This window comes from Carica papaya, chromosome 5 (genome assembly GCF_054855325.1).
Source record: "Carica papaya isolate Zhongbai chromosome 5, ASM5485532v1, whole genome shotgun sequence".
Lineage (NCBI taxonomy): Eukaryota > Viridiplantae > Streptophyta > Magnoliopsida > Brassicales > Caricaceae > Carica > Carica papaya.
This window is the reverse complement of record NC_142313.1, coordinates 27,381,537-27,396,945: the sequence shown is the minus strand read 5'-3', so window position 1 is coordinate 27,396,945 and position 15,409 is coordinate 27,381,537. Positions and strand designations below refer to the sequence as shown.

At 46.5% G+C, this 15,409-nt stretch overlaps 2 non-coding genes and 30 pseudogenes across 2 annotated transcripts; all 32 read right to left on the bottom strand.

The window, feature by feature from the left end:
- Window positions 1-269: 269 nt before the first annotated feature.
- Window positions 270-388, bottom strand: LOC148256951 (5S ribosomal RNA; annotated as a pseudogene).
- Window positions 389-593: 205 nt separating this feature from the next.
- LOC148256950 (5S ribosomal RNA) lies at window positions 594-711 on the bottom strand (annotated as a pseudogene).
- A 560-nt stretch (window positions 712-1,271) lies between these two features.
- On the bottom strand, window positions 1,272-1,390 carry LOC148256949 (5S ribosomal RNA; annotated as a pseudogene).
- A 208-nt stretch (window positions 1,391-1,598) lies between these two features.
- Window positions 1,599-1,717, bottom strand: LOC148256948 (5S ribosomal RNA; annotated as a pseudogene).
- A 206-nt stretch (window positions 1,718-1,923) lies between these two features.
- On the bottom strand, window positions 1,924-2,042 carry LOC148256947 (5S ribosomal RNA; annotated as a pseudogene).
- A 204-nt stretch (window positions 2,043-2,246) lies between these two features.
- LOC148256946 (5S ribosomal RNA) lies at window positions 2,247-2,365 on the bottom strand (annotated as a pseudogene).
- Window positions 2,366-2,570: 205 nt separating this feature from the next.
- Window positions 2,571-2,689, bottom strand: LOC148256945 (5S ribosomal RNA; annotated as a pseudogene).
- A 562-nt stretch (window positions 2,690-3,251) lies between these two features.
- Window positions 3,252-3,370, bottom strand: LOC148256944 (5S ribosomal RNA; annotated as a pseudogene).
- Window positions 3,371-3,579: 209 nt separating this feature from the next.
- Window positions 3,580-3,698, bottom strand: LOC148256943 (5S ribosomal RNA; annotated as a pseudogene).
- Window positions 3,699-4,257: 559 nt separating this feature from the next.
- LOC148256942 (5S ribosomal RNA) lies at window positions 4,258-4,376 on the bottom strand. Its single transcript, XR_015819843.1, has one exon. It is a non-coding gene; the product is annotated as a 5S ribosomal RNA (ribosomal RNA).
- A 562-nt stretch (window positions 4,377-4,938) lies between these two features.
- Window positions 4,939-5,057, bottom strand: LOC148256941 (5S ribosomal RNA; annotated as a pseudogene).
- A 561-nt stretch (window positions 5,058-5,618) lies between these two features.
- On the bottom strand, window positions 5,619-5,737 carry LOC148256940 (5S ribosomal RNA; annotated as a pseudogene).
- Window positions 5,738-5,942: 205 nt separating this feature from the next.
- LOC148256939 (5S ribosomal RNA) lies at window positions 5,943-6,061 on the bottom strand (annotated as a pseudogene).
- Window positions 6,062-6,266: 205 nt separating this feature from the next.
- Window positions 6,267-6,385, bottom strand: LOC148256938 (5S ribosomal RNA; annotated as a pseudogene).
- Window positions 6,386-6,591: 206 nt separating this feature from the next.
- Window positions 6,592-6,710, bottom strand: LOC148256937 (5S ribosomal RNA; annotated as a pseudogene).
- A 209-nt stretch (window positions 6,711-6,919) lies between these two features.
- On the bottom strand, window positions 6,920-7,038 carry LOC148256936 (5S ribosomal RNA; annotated as a pseudogene).
- Window positions 7,039-7,241: 203 nt separating this feature from the next.
- Window positions 7,242-7,360, bottom strand: LOC148256935 (5S ribosomal RNA; annotated as a pseudogene).
- Window positions 7,361-7,918: 558 nt separating this feature from the next.
- Window positions 7,919-8,037, bottom strand: LOC148256934 (5S ribosomal RNA; annotated as a pseudogene).
- Window positions 8,038-8,600: 563 nt separating this feature from the next.
- Window positions 8,601-8,719, bottom strand: LOC148256933 (5S ribosomal RNA; annotated as a pseudogene).
- Window positions 8,720-8,924: 205 nt separating this feature from the next.
- On the bottom strand, window positions 8,925-9,043 carry LOC148256932 (5S ribosomal RNA; annotated as a pseudogene).
- Window positions 9,044-9,602: 559 nt separating this feature from the next.
- LOC148256931 (5S ribosomal RNA) lies at window positions 9,603-9,721 on the bottom strand (annotated as a pseudogene).
- Window positions 9,722-9,930: 209 nt separating this feature from the next.
- On the bottom strand, window positions 9,931-10,049 carry LOC148256930 (5S ribosomal RNA; annotated as a pseudogene).
- Window positions 10,050-10,255: 206 nt separating this feature from the next.
- Window positions 10,256-10,372, bottom strand: LOC148256929 (5S ribosomal RNA; annotated as a pseudogene).
- A 560-nt stretch (window positions 10,373-10,932) lies between these two features.
- Window positions 10,933-11,051, bottom strand: LOC148256928 (5S ribosomal RNA; annotated as a pseudogene).
- Window positions 11,052-11,255: 204 nt separating this feature from the next.
- LOC148256927 (5S ribosomal RNA) lies at window positions 11,256-11,374 on the bottom strand (annotated as a pseudogene).
- A 559-nt stretch (window positions 11,375-11,933) lies between these two features.
- Window positions 11,934-12,052, bottom strand: LOC148256926 (5S ribosomal RNA; annotated as a pseudogene).
- A 209-nt stretch (window positions 12,053-12,261) lies between these two features.
- Window positions 12,262-12,380, bottom strand: LOC148256925 (5S ribosomal RNA; annotated as a pseudogene).
- A 204-nt stretch (window positions 12,381-12,584) lies between these two features.
- LOC148256924 (5S ribosomal RNA) lies at window positions 12,585-12,702 on the bottom strand (annotated as a pseudogene).
- Window positions 12,703-13,263: 561 nt separating this feature from the next.
- LOC148256923 (5S ribosomal RNA) lies at window positions 13,264-13,382 on the bottom strand. Its single transcript, XR_015820206.1, has one exon. It is a non-coding gene; the product is annotated as a 5S ribosomal RNA (ribosomal RNA).
- A 205-nt stretch (window positions 13,383-13,587) lies between these two features.
- On the bottom strand, window positions 13,588-13,706 carry LOC148256922 (5S ribosomal RNA; annotated as a pseudogene).
- A 205-nt stretch (window positions 13,707-13,911) lies between these two features.
- Window positions 13,912-14,030, bottom strand: LOC148256921 (5S ribosomal RNA; annotated as a pseudogene).
- Window positions 14,031-14,237: 207 nt separating this feature from the next.
- On the bottom strand, window positions 14,238-14,355 carry LOC148256920 (5S ribosomal RNA; annotated as a pseudogene).
- Between the last annotated feature and the right edge of the window lie 1,054 nt (window positions 14,356-15,409).

Sequence of the window (15,409 nt, the reverse complement as noted above, 5' to 3'; positions counted from 1 at the left end):
ATCCGAGTACTTTTCTCGCTCAAGCACCCTAAACTGCGGAGTTCTGATAGAATCCGTTGCATTAGTGCTGGTATGATCCCTCATGTTTCATTTTGCACTGCAAATATATACACTCTTTCTCATCCCATCCCCCTCCCGTCATTTGTTTCCTTGTGCGTGCACTGTGCATCTCTCTTTCTCGTTCTAATATCAAGTAATATGCCCCGGCACCGTGACTCACCTTTGCAAATGATATAAACCGTAATGTCGAACAACCCATCCGAAAAAAATTGGTGCAACACGAGGGCTTCCCAAGTGGTCACCCATCCGAGTACTACTCCCACCCAAGCACACTTAACTGCGGAGTTCTGATGGGATCCGGAGATTTAGTGCTGGTATGATCGCACCTGTTTAATTTCACGCTGCAAATACATACACTCCTTCTCCTTTCTTCCCCTTCCTGTCATTTGTTTCCTTGTCCGTTCACACTTCACCTCTCATTCTCGTTCTAATATCGATTAAAATGCCCCTGCTTCTTGACTCACATTTGCGTATAAACCAGCGGACTCTAGTTCCAGTCGCGCGTAACGTCGAACGACCTGTCTGAAAAAAAATTGGTGCGACACGAGGACTTCCAAGAGGTCACCCATCCGAGTACTATTCTCGCCCAAGCACATTTAACTACGGAGTTCTGATTGGATCTGGTGCATTAGTGCTGGTATGATCTCACCTGTTTAATTCCACGCTGCAAATACATAAATTCCTTCTCCTTTCTTCCCGCTCCCATCATTTGTTTCCATGTGCGTGCGCACTGCACCTCCCGTGCTCGTTCTAATATCAAGTAAAATGCTAAGGTGCTGTGACTCACATTTGCGAATAAACCTGAGGACCATAATTCAAGTCGCGCGTAACGTCGAAAGAATCATCTGTAAAAAAATGGGTGCAACACGAGGACTTCCTAAGAAAATAGGTGAAATATAAGGACTTCGCATGAGGTCACCCATCCTAGTGCTACTCTCGCCCAAGCACCCTTAACTTGCGGAGTTCTGATAGAATCCGTTGCATTGGTGCTTGTATGATCGCTCATGTTTCATTATGCGCTGCAAATACATACACTCTTTCTCCCTCCATCCCCTCTCCCGTCATTTGTTTCCTTGTGCGTACACTCTGCATCTCTCCTTCTTGTTCTAATATCAAGTAAAATACCCTGGCATCGTGAGTCACCTTTGCGAATGAACCAGCGGTTTATAATTGCATTCGCGCGTAATGTCGAACGATCCATCCGAAAAAAATGGGTGCAACACGAGGACTTCCCAGGAGGTCACCAATCTGAGCACTACTCCCGCCCAAGCACACTTAACTGCTAAGTTCCGATGGGATACGGTGCATTAGTGCTGGTATGATGGCACCTATTTAATTTCGCGCTGCAAATACGTACACTCCTTCTCCTTTCTTCCCCTTCCCGTCATTTGTTTCCTTGTGCGTGTGCACTGCACCTCTCGTTCTCGTATAAATATCAAGTAAAATGCCACGGTGCAGTGACTCACATTTTCGAATAAATCTGCAGACTATAATTAAAGTCGCGCATAACGTCGAATGGCACATCTAAAAAAAAAAAATGGGTGCAACACGAGAACTTCCCAGGAGGTAACCCATCCTTGTACTACTTTCGCCAAAGCACACTTAACTGCGGAGTTCTGATGGGATCCGGTGCATTTGTGCTGGTGTGATAGCACCTGTTTAATTTCGTGCTGAAAATACATACACTCCTTCTCCTTCCCTCCCCCCTCCCATCATTTGTTTCCTTGTGCGTTCACACTGCACCTCTTTTTCTCATTCTAATATCGATTAATATGCCCCTACTTCTTGAATCACATTTGCGTATAAACAAGTTGACCATAGTTCCAGTTGCGCGTAACGTCGAACGACCCGTCTGAAAAAAAATTTGTGCGACACGAGAACTTCCCAGGAGGTCACCCATCCGAGTACTACTCTCGCCCAAGCACACTTAACTGCAGAGTTATGATGGGATTCGTTGCATTAGTGCTGGTATGATCGCACCCGTTTAATTTCGCGCTGCAAATACATAAACTCCTTCTCCTTTCTTCCCCCTCCCGTCATTTGTTTCCTTGTGCGTGCACTCTGCATCTCTTTTTCTCGTTCTAATATCAAGTAATATGCCCCGGCACCGTGACTCTCCTTTGCAAATGAACCAGCAGTTTATAATTCCATTCGCGCGTAACGTTTAACAACCCATTTGAAAAAAATAGGTGCAACACGAGGGCTTTCCAAGTTGTCACCCATCCGAGTACTACTCTCGCCCAAGCACACTTAAGTGCGGAATTCTGATGGGATACGGGGCTTTAGTGCTGGTTTGATTGCACCTGTTTAATTTCGCGCTGCAAATACATACACTCCTTCTCCTTTCTTCCCCCTCCGGTCATTTGGTTCCTTGTGCGTTCACACTTCACCTCTCATTCTCGTTCTAATATCGATTAAAATGCCCCTGCTTCTTGACTCACATTTGCGTATAAACCAGCGGACCCTAGTTCCAGTCGCGCGTAACGTCGAACGACCCGTCTGAAAAAAAATTGGTGCGACAGGAGGACTTCCCAAGAGGTCACCCATCCGAGTACTACTCTCGCCCAAGCACACTTAACTACGGAGTTCTGATGGGATCCGGTGCATTACTGCTGGAATGATTGCACCTGTTTAATTTCCCGCTTAAAATACATAAACTCATTCCCCTTTCGTCCCCCTCTCGTCATTTGTTTCCTTGTGCGTGCGCACTGCAGCTCCCGTTCTCGTTCTAATATTAAGTAAAATGCTACAGTGCCGTGACTCACATTTGCGAATAAACCTGAGGACCATAATTCAAGTCGCGCGTAACGTCAAAAAATTATCTGCAAAAAAATGGGTGCAACACGAGGACTTCCTAAGAAAATGGGTGAAATATAAGGACTTCGCAGGAGGTCACCCATCCTAGTGCTACTCTCGCCCAAGCACCCTTAACTTTCAGAGTTCTGATAGAATCCGTTGCATTGGTGCTGGTATGATTGCTCATGTTTCATTCTGCGCTGCAAAGACATAAACTTTTTCTCCCTCTATCCCCCCTCCCGTCATTTGTTTCCTTGTGCGTGCACTCTGCATCTCTCATTCTCATTCTAATATCGATTAAAATGCCCCTGCTTCTTGACTCATATTTGCGTATAAACCAGTGGACCCTAGTTCTAGTCGCGCGTAACGTCGAACAACCCGTCTGAAAAAAAAAATTAGTGCGACACGAGGACTTCCCAGGAGGTCACCCATCCAAGTACTACTCTGACCCAAGCACACTTAACTGCGGAGCTCTGATGGGATCCGGTGCATTAGTGCTGGTTTGATCGCACCCGTTTAAGTTTGCGCTGCAAATACATAAACTACTTCTCCATTCTTCCCCCTCCCGTCATTTGTTTCCTTGTGCGTGCGCACTGCACCTGTCGTTCTCGTTCAAATATCAAGTAAAAAGCTACAGCGCCGTGACTCAAATTTGCGAATAAATCTGCGGACCATAACTAAAGTCGCGCGTAACGTCGAACGGCACATCTGAAAAAAAGAAAATGGGTGCAACACGAGAACTTCCTAGAAGGTAACCCATCATTGTACTACTTTCGCCAAAGCACAGTTAACTGCGGAGTTCGGATGGGATCCGGGGCTTTAATGCTGGTATGATTGCACCTGTTTAGTTTTGCGCTGCAAATACATACACCCCTTCCCCTTTATTCCCCCTCTCGTCATTTGTTTCCTTGTGCGTGCACACTGCACCTCCCGTTCTCGTTCTAATATCAAGTAAAATTCTACAGTGCCGTGACTCACATTTGCGAATAAACCTGAGGACCATAATTCAAGTCGCGCGTAACGTCGAAAGAATCATCTGCAAAAAAATGGGTGCAACACGAGGACTTCACAAGAAAATGGGTGAAATATATGGACTTCGCAGGAGGTAACCCATGCTAGTACTACTCTCGCCCAAGCACCCTTACCTACGGAGTTCTGATAGAATCCGTTGCATTAGTGCAGGTATGATCGCACCTGTTTCATTTCGTGCTGAAAATACATACACTCCTTCTCCTTCCCTCCCCCTCCCATCAATTGTTTCCTTGTGCGTTCACACTGCATCACTCCTTCTCGTTCTAATATCGATTAAAATGCCCCTGCTTCTTGACTCACATTTCCGTGTAAACAAACTGACCCTAGTTCCAGTCGCGCGTAACGTCGAACGACCCATCTGAAAAAAAATTGGTGCGACACGAGGACTTCCCAGGAGGTCACCCATCCGAGTATTACTCTCGCCCAAGCACACTTAACTACGGAGTTCTGATGGGATCCGGTGCATTAGTGCTGGTATGATCGCACCCATATAATTTAGCGCTGCAAATACATAAACTCCTTCTCCTTTCTTCCCCCTCCCGTCATTTGTTTCCTTGTGTGTGCGCACTGCACCTCCCGTGCTCGTATTAATATCAAGTAAAATGCTACGATGCCCTGACTCACATTTGTGAATAAACCTGAGGACCAAAATTCAAGTCGCGCGTATCGTCGAAAGAATCATCTGCAAAAAAATGGGTGCAACACGAGGACTTCCTAAGAAAATGGGTGAAATATAAGGACTTCGCAGGAGGTCACCCATCCTAGTGCTACTCTCGCCCAAGCACCCTTAACTTGCGGAGTTCTGATAGAATCCGTTGCATTGGTGCTGGTATGATGGCTCATGTTTCATTCTGCGTTGCAAATACATACACTTTTTCTCCCTCCATCCCCCCTCCCGTCATTTGTTTCCTTGTGCGTGCACTCTGCATCTCTCATTCTCGTTCTAATATCGATTAAAATGCCCCTGCTTCTTGACTCACATTTGCGTATAAACCAACGGACCATAGTTCTTGTCGCGCGTAACGTCGAACGACCCGTCTGAAAAAAAAATTAGTGCGACACGAGGACTTCCCAGGAGGTCACCCGTCCGAGTACTACTCTCGCCCAAGCACACTTACCTGCGGAGTTCTGATGGGATCCGGTGCATTAGTGCTGGTCTGATCGCACCCATATAATTCAGCGCTGCAAATACATAAACTCATTCTCCTTTCTTCCCCCTCTCGTCATTTGTTTCCTTGTGCGTGCGCACTGCACCTCCCGTGCTCGTTCTAATATCAAGTAAAATGCTACGGTGCCGTGACTCACATTTATGAATAAAACTGAGGACCATAATTCAAGTCGCGCGTAACGTCAAAAGAATTATCTATAAAAAAATGGGTGCAACACGAGGACTTCCTAAGAAAATGGGTGAAATATAAGGACTTCACAGGAGGTCACCCATCCTAGTGTTACTCTCGCCCAAGCACCCTTCACTTGCGGAGTTTTGATAGAATCCGTTGCATTGGTGCTGGTATGATGGCTCATGTTTCATTCTGCGCTGCAAATACATACACTTTTTCACCCTCCATCCCCCCTCCCGTCATTTGTTTCCTTGTGCGTGCACTCTGCATCTCTCCTTCTCATTCTAATATCGATTAAAATGCCCTTGCTTCTTGACTCACATTTGTGTATAAACCAGTGGACCCTAGTTCCAATCGCGCGTAACGTCGAACGACCCGTCTGAAAAAAAATTAGTGCGATACGAGGACTTCCTAGGAGGTCACCCATCCGAGTACTACTCTCGCCCAAGTACACTTGACTGCGGAGTTCTGATGGGATCCGGAGCTTTAGTGCTGGTATGATCGCACCTGTTTAATTTCGTGCTGTAAATACATAAACTCCTTCTCCTTTCTTCCCCCTCCCGTCATTTGTTTCCTTGTGCGTGCGCACTGCACCTCCCGTGCTCGTTTTAATATCAAGTAAAATGCTACGACGCCGTGACTCACATTTGCGAATAAACCTGAGGGCCAAAATTCAAGTTGCGCGTAACGTCAAAAGAATCATCCGCAAAAAAATGGGTGCAACACGAGGACTTCCCAAGTGGTCACCCATCCGAGTACTACTCTCGCCCAAGAACACTTAACTGCAGAGTTATGATGGGATCGGTTGCATTAGTGCTGGTATGATCGCACCTGTTTAATTTCGTGCTGCAAATACATAAACTCCTTCTCCTTTCTTCCCCCTCCCGTCATTTGTTTCCTTGTGCGTGCACTCTGCATCTCTCTTTCTCGTTCTAATATCAAGTAATATGCCCCGGCACCGTGACTCACCTTTGCAAATGAACCAGTGGTTTATAATTCCATTCGCGCGTAACGTCGAACATCCCATCCGAAAAAAAATAGGTGCAACACGAGGGCTTCCCAAGTGGTCACCCATCCGAGTACTACTCTCACCTAAGCACACTTAACTGCGGAGTTCTGATGGGATCCGGAGCTTTAGTGCTGGTATGATCGCACGTGTTTAATTTTGCACAGTAAATACATACACTCCTTCTCCTTTCTTCCCCCTCCCGTCATTTATTTTCTTGTGCGTTCACACTTCACCTCTCTTTCTTGTTCTAATATCGATTAAAATGCCCCTGCTTCTTGACTCACATTTGCGTATAAACCAGAGGACCCTAGTTCCAGTCGCGCGTAACGTCGAACCACCCGTCTGAAAAAAAAATTAGTGCAACACGAGGACTTCCCAGGAGGTCTCCAATCCGAGTACTACTCTCGCCCAAGCACACTTAACTGCGGAGTTCTGATGGGATCCGGTGCATTAGTGCTGGTATGATCGCACCTGTTGAATTTCGCGCTACAAATACATAAACTCCTTCTCCATTCTTCCCCCTCCCGTCATTTATTTCCTTGTGCGTGCGCACTGCACCTCTCGTTCTCGTTCAAATATCAAGTAAAATGCCACGGTGCCGTGACTCACGTTTGCGAATAAATCTGCAGACTATAATTAAAGTCGCGCGTAACTTCGAACGGCACATCTGAAAAAAAGAAAATGGGTGCAACACGAGAACTTCCCAGGAGGTAACCCATCATTGTACTACTTTCGCCAAAACACACTTAACTGCGTAGTTCTGATGGGATCCGGTGCATTTGTGCTGGTGTGACCGCACCTGTTTAATTTTGTGCTGAAAATACATACACTCCTTCTTCCCTCCCCCCTCCCATCATTTGTTTCCTTGTGCGTTCACACTGCACCTCTCCTTCTCGTTCTAATATCGATTAAAATGCCCCTGATTCTTGACTCACATTTGCGTATAAACCAGCGGACCAGAGTTCTAGTCGCGCGTAATGTCGAATGACCCATCTGAAAAAAAATTATTGCGATACGAGGACTTCCCAAGAGGTCACCCATCCGAGTACTACTCTTGCCCAAGCACACTTAACTGCAGAGTTCTGAAGGGATCCAGTGTATTAGTGCTGGTATGATGTCACTTGTTTAATTTTGCGCTTCAAATACATACACTCCTTCTCTTTTCTTCCTCCTCCCGTCATTTGTTTCCTTGTGCGTGCGCACTGCACCTCCCGTACTTGTTCTAATATCAAGTAAAATGCTACGGCGCCGTGACTCACATTTGCGAATAAACCTGCGGACCATAAATCAAGTCGCGCGTAATGTCGAAAGAATCATCTGCAAAAAGATGGGTGCAACACGAGGACCTCCCAAGAAAATGGGTTAAATATAAGGACTTCGCAGGAGATCACCCATCCGAGTACTTTTCCCGCCCAAGCACCCTTAACTGCGGAGTTCTGATAGAATCCATTGCAATAGTGCTGGTATGATCCCTTATCTTTCATTCTGCACTGCAAATACATACACTCTTTCTCCTTCCATCCCCCCTCTTGTCATTTGTTTCCTTGTGCGTGCACTCTGCATCTCTCTTTCTCGTTCTAATATCAAGTAATATGCCCCGGCACTGTGACTCACCTTTGCAAATGAACCAGCGGTTTATAATTCCATTCGCGATAACGTCGAACAACCCATCCAAAAAAAATAGGTGCAACACGAGGGCTTCCCAGGAGGTCACCCATCCGAGTACTAATCTCGCCCAAGCACACTTAACTGCGGAGTTCTGATAGGATCCAGTGCATTAGTGCTGTTATGATCGCACCTGTTTAATTTCGCGCTGCAAATACATAAACTCATTCTCCTTTTTTCCCCCTCCCGCCATTTGTTTCCTTGTGCGTGCGCACTGCACCTCCCGTGCTCGTTCTAATCTCAAGTAAAATGCTACGGTGCCGTGACTCACATTTGCGAATAAACTTGAGGACCATAATTCAAGTCGAGCGTATCGTCGAAAGAAGCATCTGCAAAACAATGGGTGCAACACGAGGACTTCCTAAGAAAATGGGTGAAATATAAGGACTTCGTAGGAGGTCACCCATCCTAGTGCTACTCTCGCCCAAGCACGCATAACTTGCGGAGTTTTGATAGAATCCATTGCATTGGTGCTGGTATGATTGCTCATGTTTCATTCTGCGCTGCAAATACATACACTTTTTCTCCCTCCATCCCCCCTCCCGTCATTTGTTTCCTTGTGCGTGCACTCTGCATCTCTCCTTCTCGTTCTAATATCGATTAAAATGCCCCTGCTTCTTGACTCACATTTGCGTATAAACCAGTGGACCCTAGTTCCAGTCGCGCGTAATGTCGAACGACCCGTCTGAAAAAAAAAATTAGTGCGACACAAGGACTTTCGAGGAGGTCACCCATCCGAGTACTACTTTCGCCCAAGCACACTTATCTGCGGAGTTCTGATGGGATCCGGTGCATTAGTGCTGGTATGATCGCACCAGTTTAATTTCGCGCTGCAAATACATAAATTCCTTCTCCTTTCTTCCCCCTCCTGTCATTTGTTTCCTTATGCGTTCACACTTCACCTCTCATTCTCGTTCTAATATTGATTAAAATGCCCCTGCTTCTTGACTCACATTTGCGTATAAACCAGCGGATCCTAGTTCCAGACGCGCGTAACATCGAACGACCCGTCTGAAAAAAAATTGGTGCGACACAAGGACTTCCCAGGAGGTCACCCATCCGAGTACTAATCTCGCCCATGCACACTTCACTGCGGAGTTCTGATGGGATCCAGTGCATTAGTGCTGGTATAATCGCACCTGTTTAATTTCGCGCTGCAAATACATAAACTCATTCCCCTTTCTTCCCCCTCCCGTCATTCGTTTCCTTGTGCGTGCGCACTGCACCTCCCGTTCTCGTTCTAATATCAAGTAAAATGCTACAGCGCCGTGACTCACATTTGCGAATAAACCTTAGGACCATAATTCAAGTCGCGCATAACGTCGAAAGAATCACCTGCAAAAAAATGGGTGCAACACGAGGACTTCACAAGAAAATGGGTGAAATATAAGGACTTCGCAGGAGGTAACCCATTCTAGTACTACTCTCGCCCAAGCACCCTTACCTGCGGAGTTCTGATAGAATCCGTTGCATTAGTGCTGGTATAATCGCACCTGATTCATTTCGTGCTGAAAATACATACACTCCTTCTCCTTCCCTCCCTCTCCCATCAATTGTTTCCTTGTGCGTTCACACTGCACCTCTCCTTCTCGTTCTAATATCGATTAAAATGCCCCTGCTTCTTGACTCACATTTGCGTATAAACCAGCGGAGCCTTGTTCCAGTCGCGCGTAAAGTCGAACGACCCGTCTGAAAAAAAATTGGTGCGACACGAGGACATCCCAGGAGGTCACCCATCCGAGTAGTACTCTCGCCCAAGCACACTTAACTGCGGAGTTCTGATGGGATACGGCGCATTAGTGCTGGTATGATCGCACCCATTCAATTCCGCGCTGCAAATACATAAACTCCTTCTCCTTTCTTCCCCCTCCCGTCATTTGTTTCCTTGTGCGTGCGCACTGCACCTCTCGTTCTCGTTCAAATATAAAGTAAAATGCCACGGCGCCGTCCCTCACATTTGCGAATAAATCTGCGGACCATAATTAAAGTCGCGCGTAACGTCGAACGGCACATCTGAAAAAAAGAAAATGGGTACAACACGAGAACTTCCGAGGAGGTAACCCATCATTGTACTACTTTCGCCAAAGCACACTTAACTGCGGAGTTCTGATGGGATCCGGTGCATTCGTGCTGGTATTACCGCACCTGTTTAATTTGGTGCTGAAAATACATACACTCTTTCTTTCCTCCCGCCCTCCCATCATTTGTTTCCTTGTGCGTTCACACTGCACCTCTCCTTCTCGTTCTAATATCGATTAAAATGCCCCTGATTCTTGACTCTCATTTGCGTATAAACCAGCGGACCATAGTTCCAGTCGCGCGTAACGTCGAACGACCCATGTGAAAAAAAATCGTTGTGATACGAGGACTTCCCAAGAGGTCACCCATCCGAGTACTACTCTCGCCCAAGCACGCTTAACTGCGGAGTTCTGATGGGATCCAGTGCATTAGTGCTGGTATGATACCACTTGTTTAATTTTGCGCTTTAAATACATACACTCCTTCCCTTTTCTTCATCCTCCCGTCATTTGTTTCCTTGTGCGTGCGCACTGCACCTCCCGTACTCGTTCTAATATCAAGTAAAATGCCACAGCGCCGTGACTCACATTTGCGACTAAACCTGCGGACCATAAATCAAGTCGCGCATAACGTCGAAAGAATCAGCTGCAAAAAGATGGGTGCAACACAAGGACCTCCCAAGAAAATGGGTGAAATATAAGGACTTCGCAGGAGGTCACCCATCCGAGTACTTTTCTCGCCCAAGCACCCTTAATTGCGGAGTTCTGATAGAATCCGTTGCATTAGTGCTGGTATGATCCCTCATGTTTCATTCTGCACTGCAAATACGTACACTCTTTCTCCTCCCATCCCCCCTCCAGTCATTTCTTTCCTTGTGCGTGCACTCTGCATCTCTCTTTCTCGTTCTAATATCAAGTAATATGCCCCAGCACCGTGACTCACCTTTGTAAATGAACCAGCGATTTATAATTCCATTCGCGCGTAACGTCGAAAAACACATCCGAGAAAAAAAAGGTGCAACACGAGGGCTTCCCAAGTGGTCACCCATCCGAGTACTACTCTCGCCCAAGCACACCTAACTGCGGAGTTCTGATGGGATCCGGGGCTTTAGTGCTAGTATGATCGCACCTGTTTAATTTCGCGCTGCAAATACATACACTCCTTCTCCTTTCTTCCCCCTCCGTCATTTGTTTCCTTGTGTGTTCACACTTCATCTCTCCTTCTCGTTCTAATATCGATTAAAATGCCTCTGCTTCTTGAGTCACATTTGCGTATAAACCAGCGGACCCTAGTTCCAGAGGCGCGTAGCATCGAACGACCCGTCTGAAAAAAAATTGGTGCGACACGAGGACTTCCCAGGAGGTCACCCATCCGAGTACTAATCTCGCCCAAGCACACTTAAGTGCGGAGTTCTAATGGGATCCGGTGCATTAGTGCTGGTATGATCGCAACTATTTAATTTTGCGCTACAAATTCATAAACTCATTCCTCTTTCTTCCCCCTCCTGTCATTTGTTTCCTTGTGCGTGCGCACTGCACCTCCCGTTCTCGTTCTAATATCAAGTAAAATGCTACAGCGCCGTGACTCACATTTGCGAATAAACCTTAGGACCATAATTCAAGTCGCGCGTAACGTCGAAAGAATCACCTGCAAAAAAATGGGTGCAACACGAGGACTTCACAAGAAAATGGGAGAAATATAAGGACTTCGCAGGAGGTAACCCATTCTAGTACTACTCTCGCCCAAGCACCCTTACCTGCGGAGTTCTGATAGAATCCGTTGCATTAGTGCTGGTATAATCGCACCTTATTCATTTCGTGCTGAAAATACATACACTCCTTCTCCATCCCTCCCTCTCCCATCAATTGTTTCCTTGTGAGTTCACACTGCACCTCTCCTTCTCGTTCTAATATCGATTAAAATGCCCCTGCTTCTTGACTCACATTTGCGTATAAACCAGCGGAGCCTTGTTCCAGTCGCGCGTAAAGTCGAACGACCCGTCTGAAAAAAAATTGGTGCGACACGAGGACTTCCCAGGAGGTCACCCATGCGAGTACTACACTCACCCAAGCACACTTAACTGCGGAGTTCTGATGGGATCCGGTGCATTAGTGCTGGTATAATCGCACCTGTTTAATTTCGCGCTGTAAATACATAAACTCCTTCTCCATTCTTCCCCCTCCCGTTATTTGTTTCCTTGTGCGTGCGCACTGCACCTCTCGTTTTCGTTCAAATATCAAGTAAAATGCCACGGCGCCGTCACTCACATTTGCGAATAAATCTGCGGACCATAATTAAAGTCGCGCGTAACGTCGAACGGCACATCTGAAAAAAAGAAAATGGGTGCAACACGAGAACTTCCCAGGAGGTAACCCATCATTGTACTACTTTCGCCAAAGCACAATTAACTTTGGAGTTCTGATGGGATCCGGTGCATTCGTGCTGGTGTGACCGCACCTGTTTAATTTCGTGCTGAAAATACATACACTCCTTCTTCCCTCGCCCCCTCCCATCATTTGTTTCCTTGTGCGTTCACACTGCACCTCTCCTTCTCGTTCTAATATCGATTAAAATACCCCTGATTCTTGACTCACATTTGCGTATAAACCAGCGGACCATAGTTCCAGTCGCGCGTAACGTCGAACGACCCATGTGAAAAAAAATTGTTGCGATACGAGGACTTCCCAAGAGGTCACCCATCCGAGTACTACTCTCGCCCAAGCACACTTAACTGCAGGGTTCTGATGGGATCCAGTGCATTAGTGCTGGTATGATGCCACTTGTTTAATTTTGTGCTTTAAATACATACACTCCTTCCCTTTTCTTCATCCTCCCGTCATTTGTTTCCTTCTGCGTGCGCACTGCACCTCCCGTACTCGTTCTAATATCAAGTAAAATGCCACAGCGCCGTGACTCACATTTGCGACTAAACCTGCGGACCATAAATCAAGTCACGCGTAACGTCGAAAGAATCATCTGCAAAAAGATGGGTGCAACACGAGGACCTCCCAAGAAAATGGGTGAAATATAAAGACTTCGCAGGAGGTCACCCATCCGAGTACTTTTCTCGGCCAAGCACCCTTAACTACGGAGTTCTTATAGAATCCGTTGCATTAGTGCTGGTATGATCCCTCATGTTTCATTCTGCACTGCAAATACATACACTCTTTCTCCTCCCATCCCCGCTCCCGTCTTTTGTTTCCTTGTGCGTGCACTCTGCATCTCTCTTTCTCGTTCTAATATCAAGTAATATGCCCCAGCACCGTGACTCACCTTTGTAAATTAACCAGCGGTTTATAATTCCATTCGCGCGTAATGTCGAACAACACATCCGAGAAAAAAAAGGTGCAACACGAGGGCTTCCCAAGTGGTCACCCATCCGAGTACTACCCTCGCCCAAGCACACTTAACTGCGGAGTTCTGATGGGATCCGGAGCTTTAGTGCTGGTATGATCGCACCTGTTTAATTTCGCGCTGCAAATACATACAATCCTTCTCCTTTCTTCCCCCTCCCGTCATTTGTTTCCTTGTGCGTTCACACTTCACCTCTCATTCTCGTTCTAATATCGATTAAAATGCCCCTGCTTCTTGACTCACATTTGCGTATAAACCAGCGGACCCTAGTTCCAGACGAGCGTAACGTCGAACGACCCGTTTGAAAAAAAATTGGTGCGACACGAGGACTTCCCAGGAGGTCACCCATCTGAGTACTAATCTCGCCCAAGCAGACTTAACAGCGGAGTTCTGATGGGATCCGGTGCATTAGTGCAGGTATGATCGCACCTGTTTAATTTTGCGCTGCAAATACATAAAATCATTCCCCTTTCTTCCCCCTCCCCCCATTTGTTTCCTTGTGCGTGTGCACTCCACCTCTCGTTCTCGTTCTAATATCAAGTAAAATGCTACAGCGCCGTGACTCACATTTGCGAATAAACCTGAGGACCATAATACAAGTCGCACGTAACGTCGAAAGAATCATCTGCAAAAAAATGGGTGCAACACGAGGACTTCGCAGGAGGTAACCCTTGCTAGTACTACTCTCGCCCAAGCACTTTTACCTACGGAGTTCTGATAGAATCCGTTGCATTAGTGCTGATATGATCGCACCTATTTCATTTTACGCTGCAAATACATACACTCCTTCTCCTTTCTTTCCCCTCCTGTCATTTGTTTCCTTGTGCGTGCGCACTGCACCTCTCGTTCTCATTCAAATATCAAGTAAAATGCCACGGTGCCGTGACTCACATTTGCGAATAAATCTGCGGACCATAATTAAAGTCGCGCGTAACGTCGAACGGCACATCTGAAAAAAAAAATAGGTGCAACACGAGAACTTCCCAAGAGGTAACCCATCATTGTACTACTTTCGCCAAAGCACACTTAACTGCGGAGTTCTGATGGGATCCGGTGCATTTGTGCTGTGTGACCGCACCTGTTTAATTTCGTCCTTAAAATACAAACACTCCTTCTTCCCTCCCGCCCTCCCATCATTTGTTTCCTTTTCCGTTCACAGTGCACCTCCCCTTCTCGTTCTAATATCGATTAAAATGCCCCTGATTCTTGACTCACATTTACGTATAAACCAGCGGACCATAGTTCCAGTCGCGCGTAACGTCGAACGACTCATCTGAAAAAAAATTGTTGCGATACGAGGACTTCCCAAGAGGTCACCCATCCGAGTTCTACTCTCGCCCAAGAACACTTAACTGCAGAGTTCTGATGGGATCCAGTGCATTAGTGCTGGTATGATGCCACTTGTTTAATTTTGCGCTTCAAATACATACACTCCTAATCTTTTCTTCCTCCTCCCGTCATTTGTTTCCTTGTGCGTGCGCACTGCACCTCCCGTACTCGTTCTAATATCAAGTAAAATGCCACGGCGCCGTGACTCACATTTGCGAATAAACCTGCGGACCATAAATCAAGTCGCGCGTAACGTCGAAAGAATCATCTGCAAAAAGATGGGTGCAACACGAGGACCTCCCAAGAAAATGGGTGAAATATAAGAACTACGCAGGAGGTCACCCATCCGAGTACTTTTCTCGCCCAAGCACCCTTAACCGCAGAGTTCTGATGGGATCAGGTGCATTAGTGCTGGTATGATCCCTCATGTTTCATTCTGCACTGCAAATACATACACTCTTTCTCCTTCCATCCCCCCTCCCGTCATTTGTTTCCTTGTGCGTGCACCCTGCATCTCTCTTTCTCGTTCTAATATCAAGTAAAATGCTATGGCGCCGTGACTCACATTTGCGAATAAATCTGCGGACCATTATTAAAGTCGCGCGTAACGTCGAACGGCACATCTGAAAAAAAGAAAATGGGTGCAACACGAGGACTTCACAAGAAAATGGGTCAAATATAAGGACTTCGTAGGAGGTAACCCATGCTAGTACTACTCTCGCCCAAGCACCCTTACCTACGGAGTTCTGATAGAATCTGTTGCATTAGTGCTGGTATGATCGCACCTCTTTCATTTCGCGCCGCA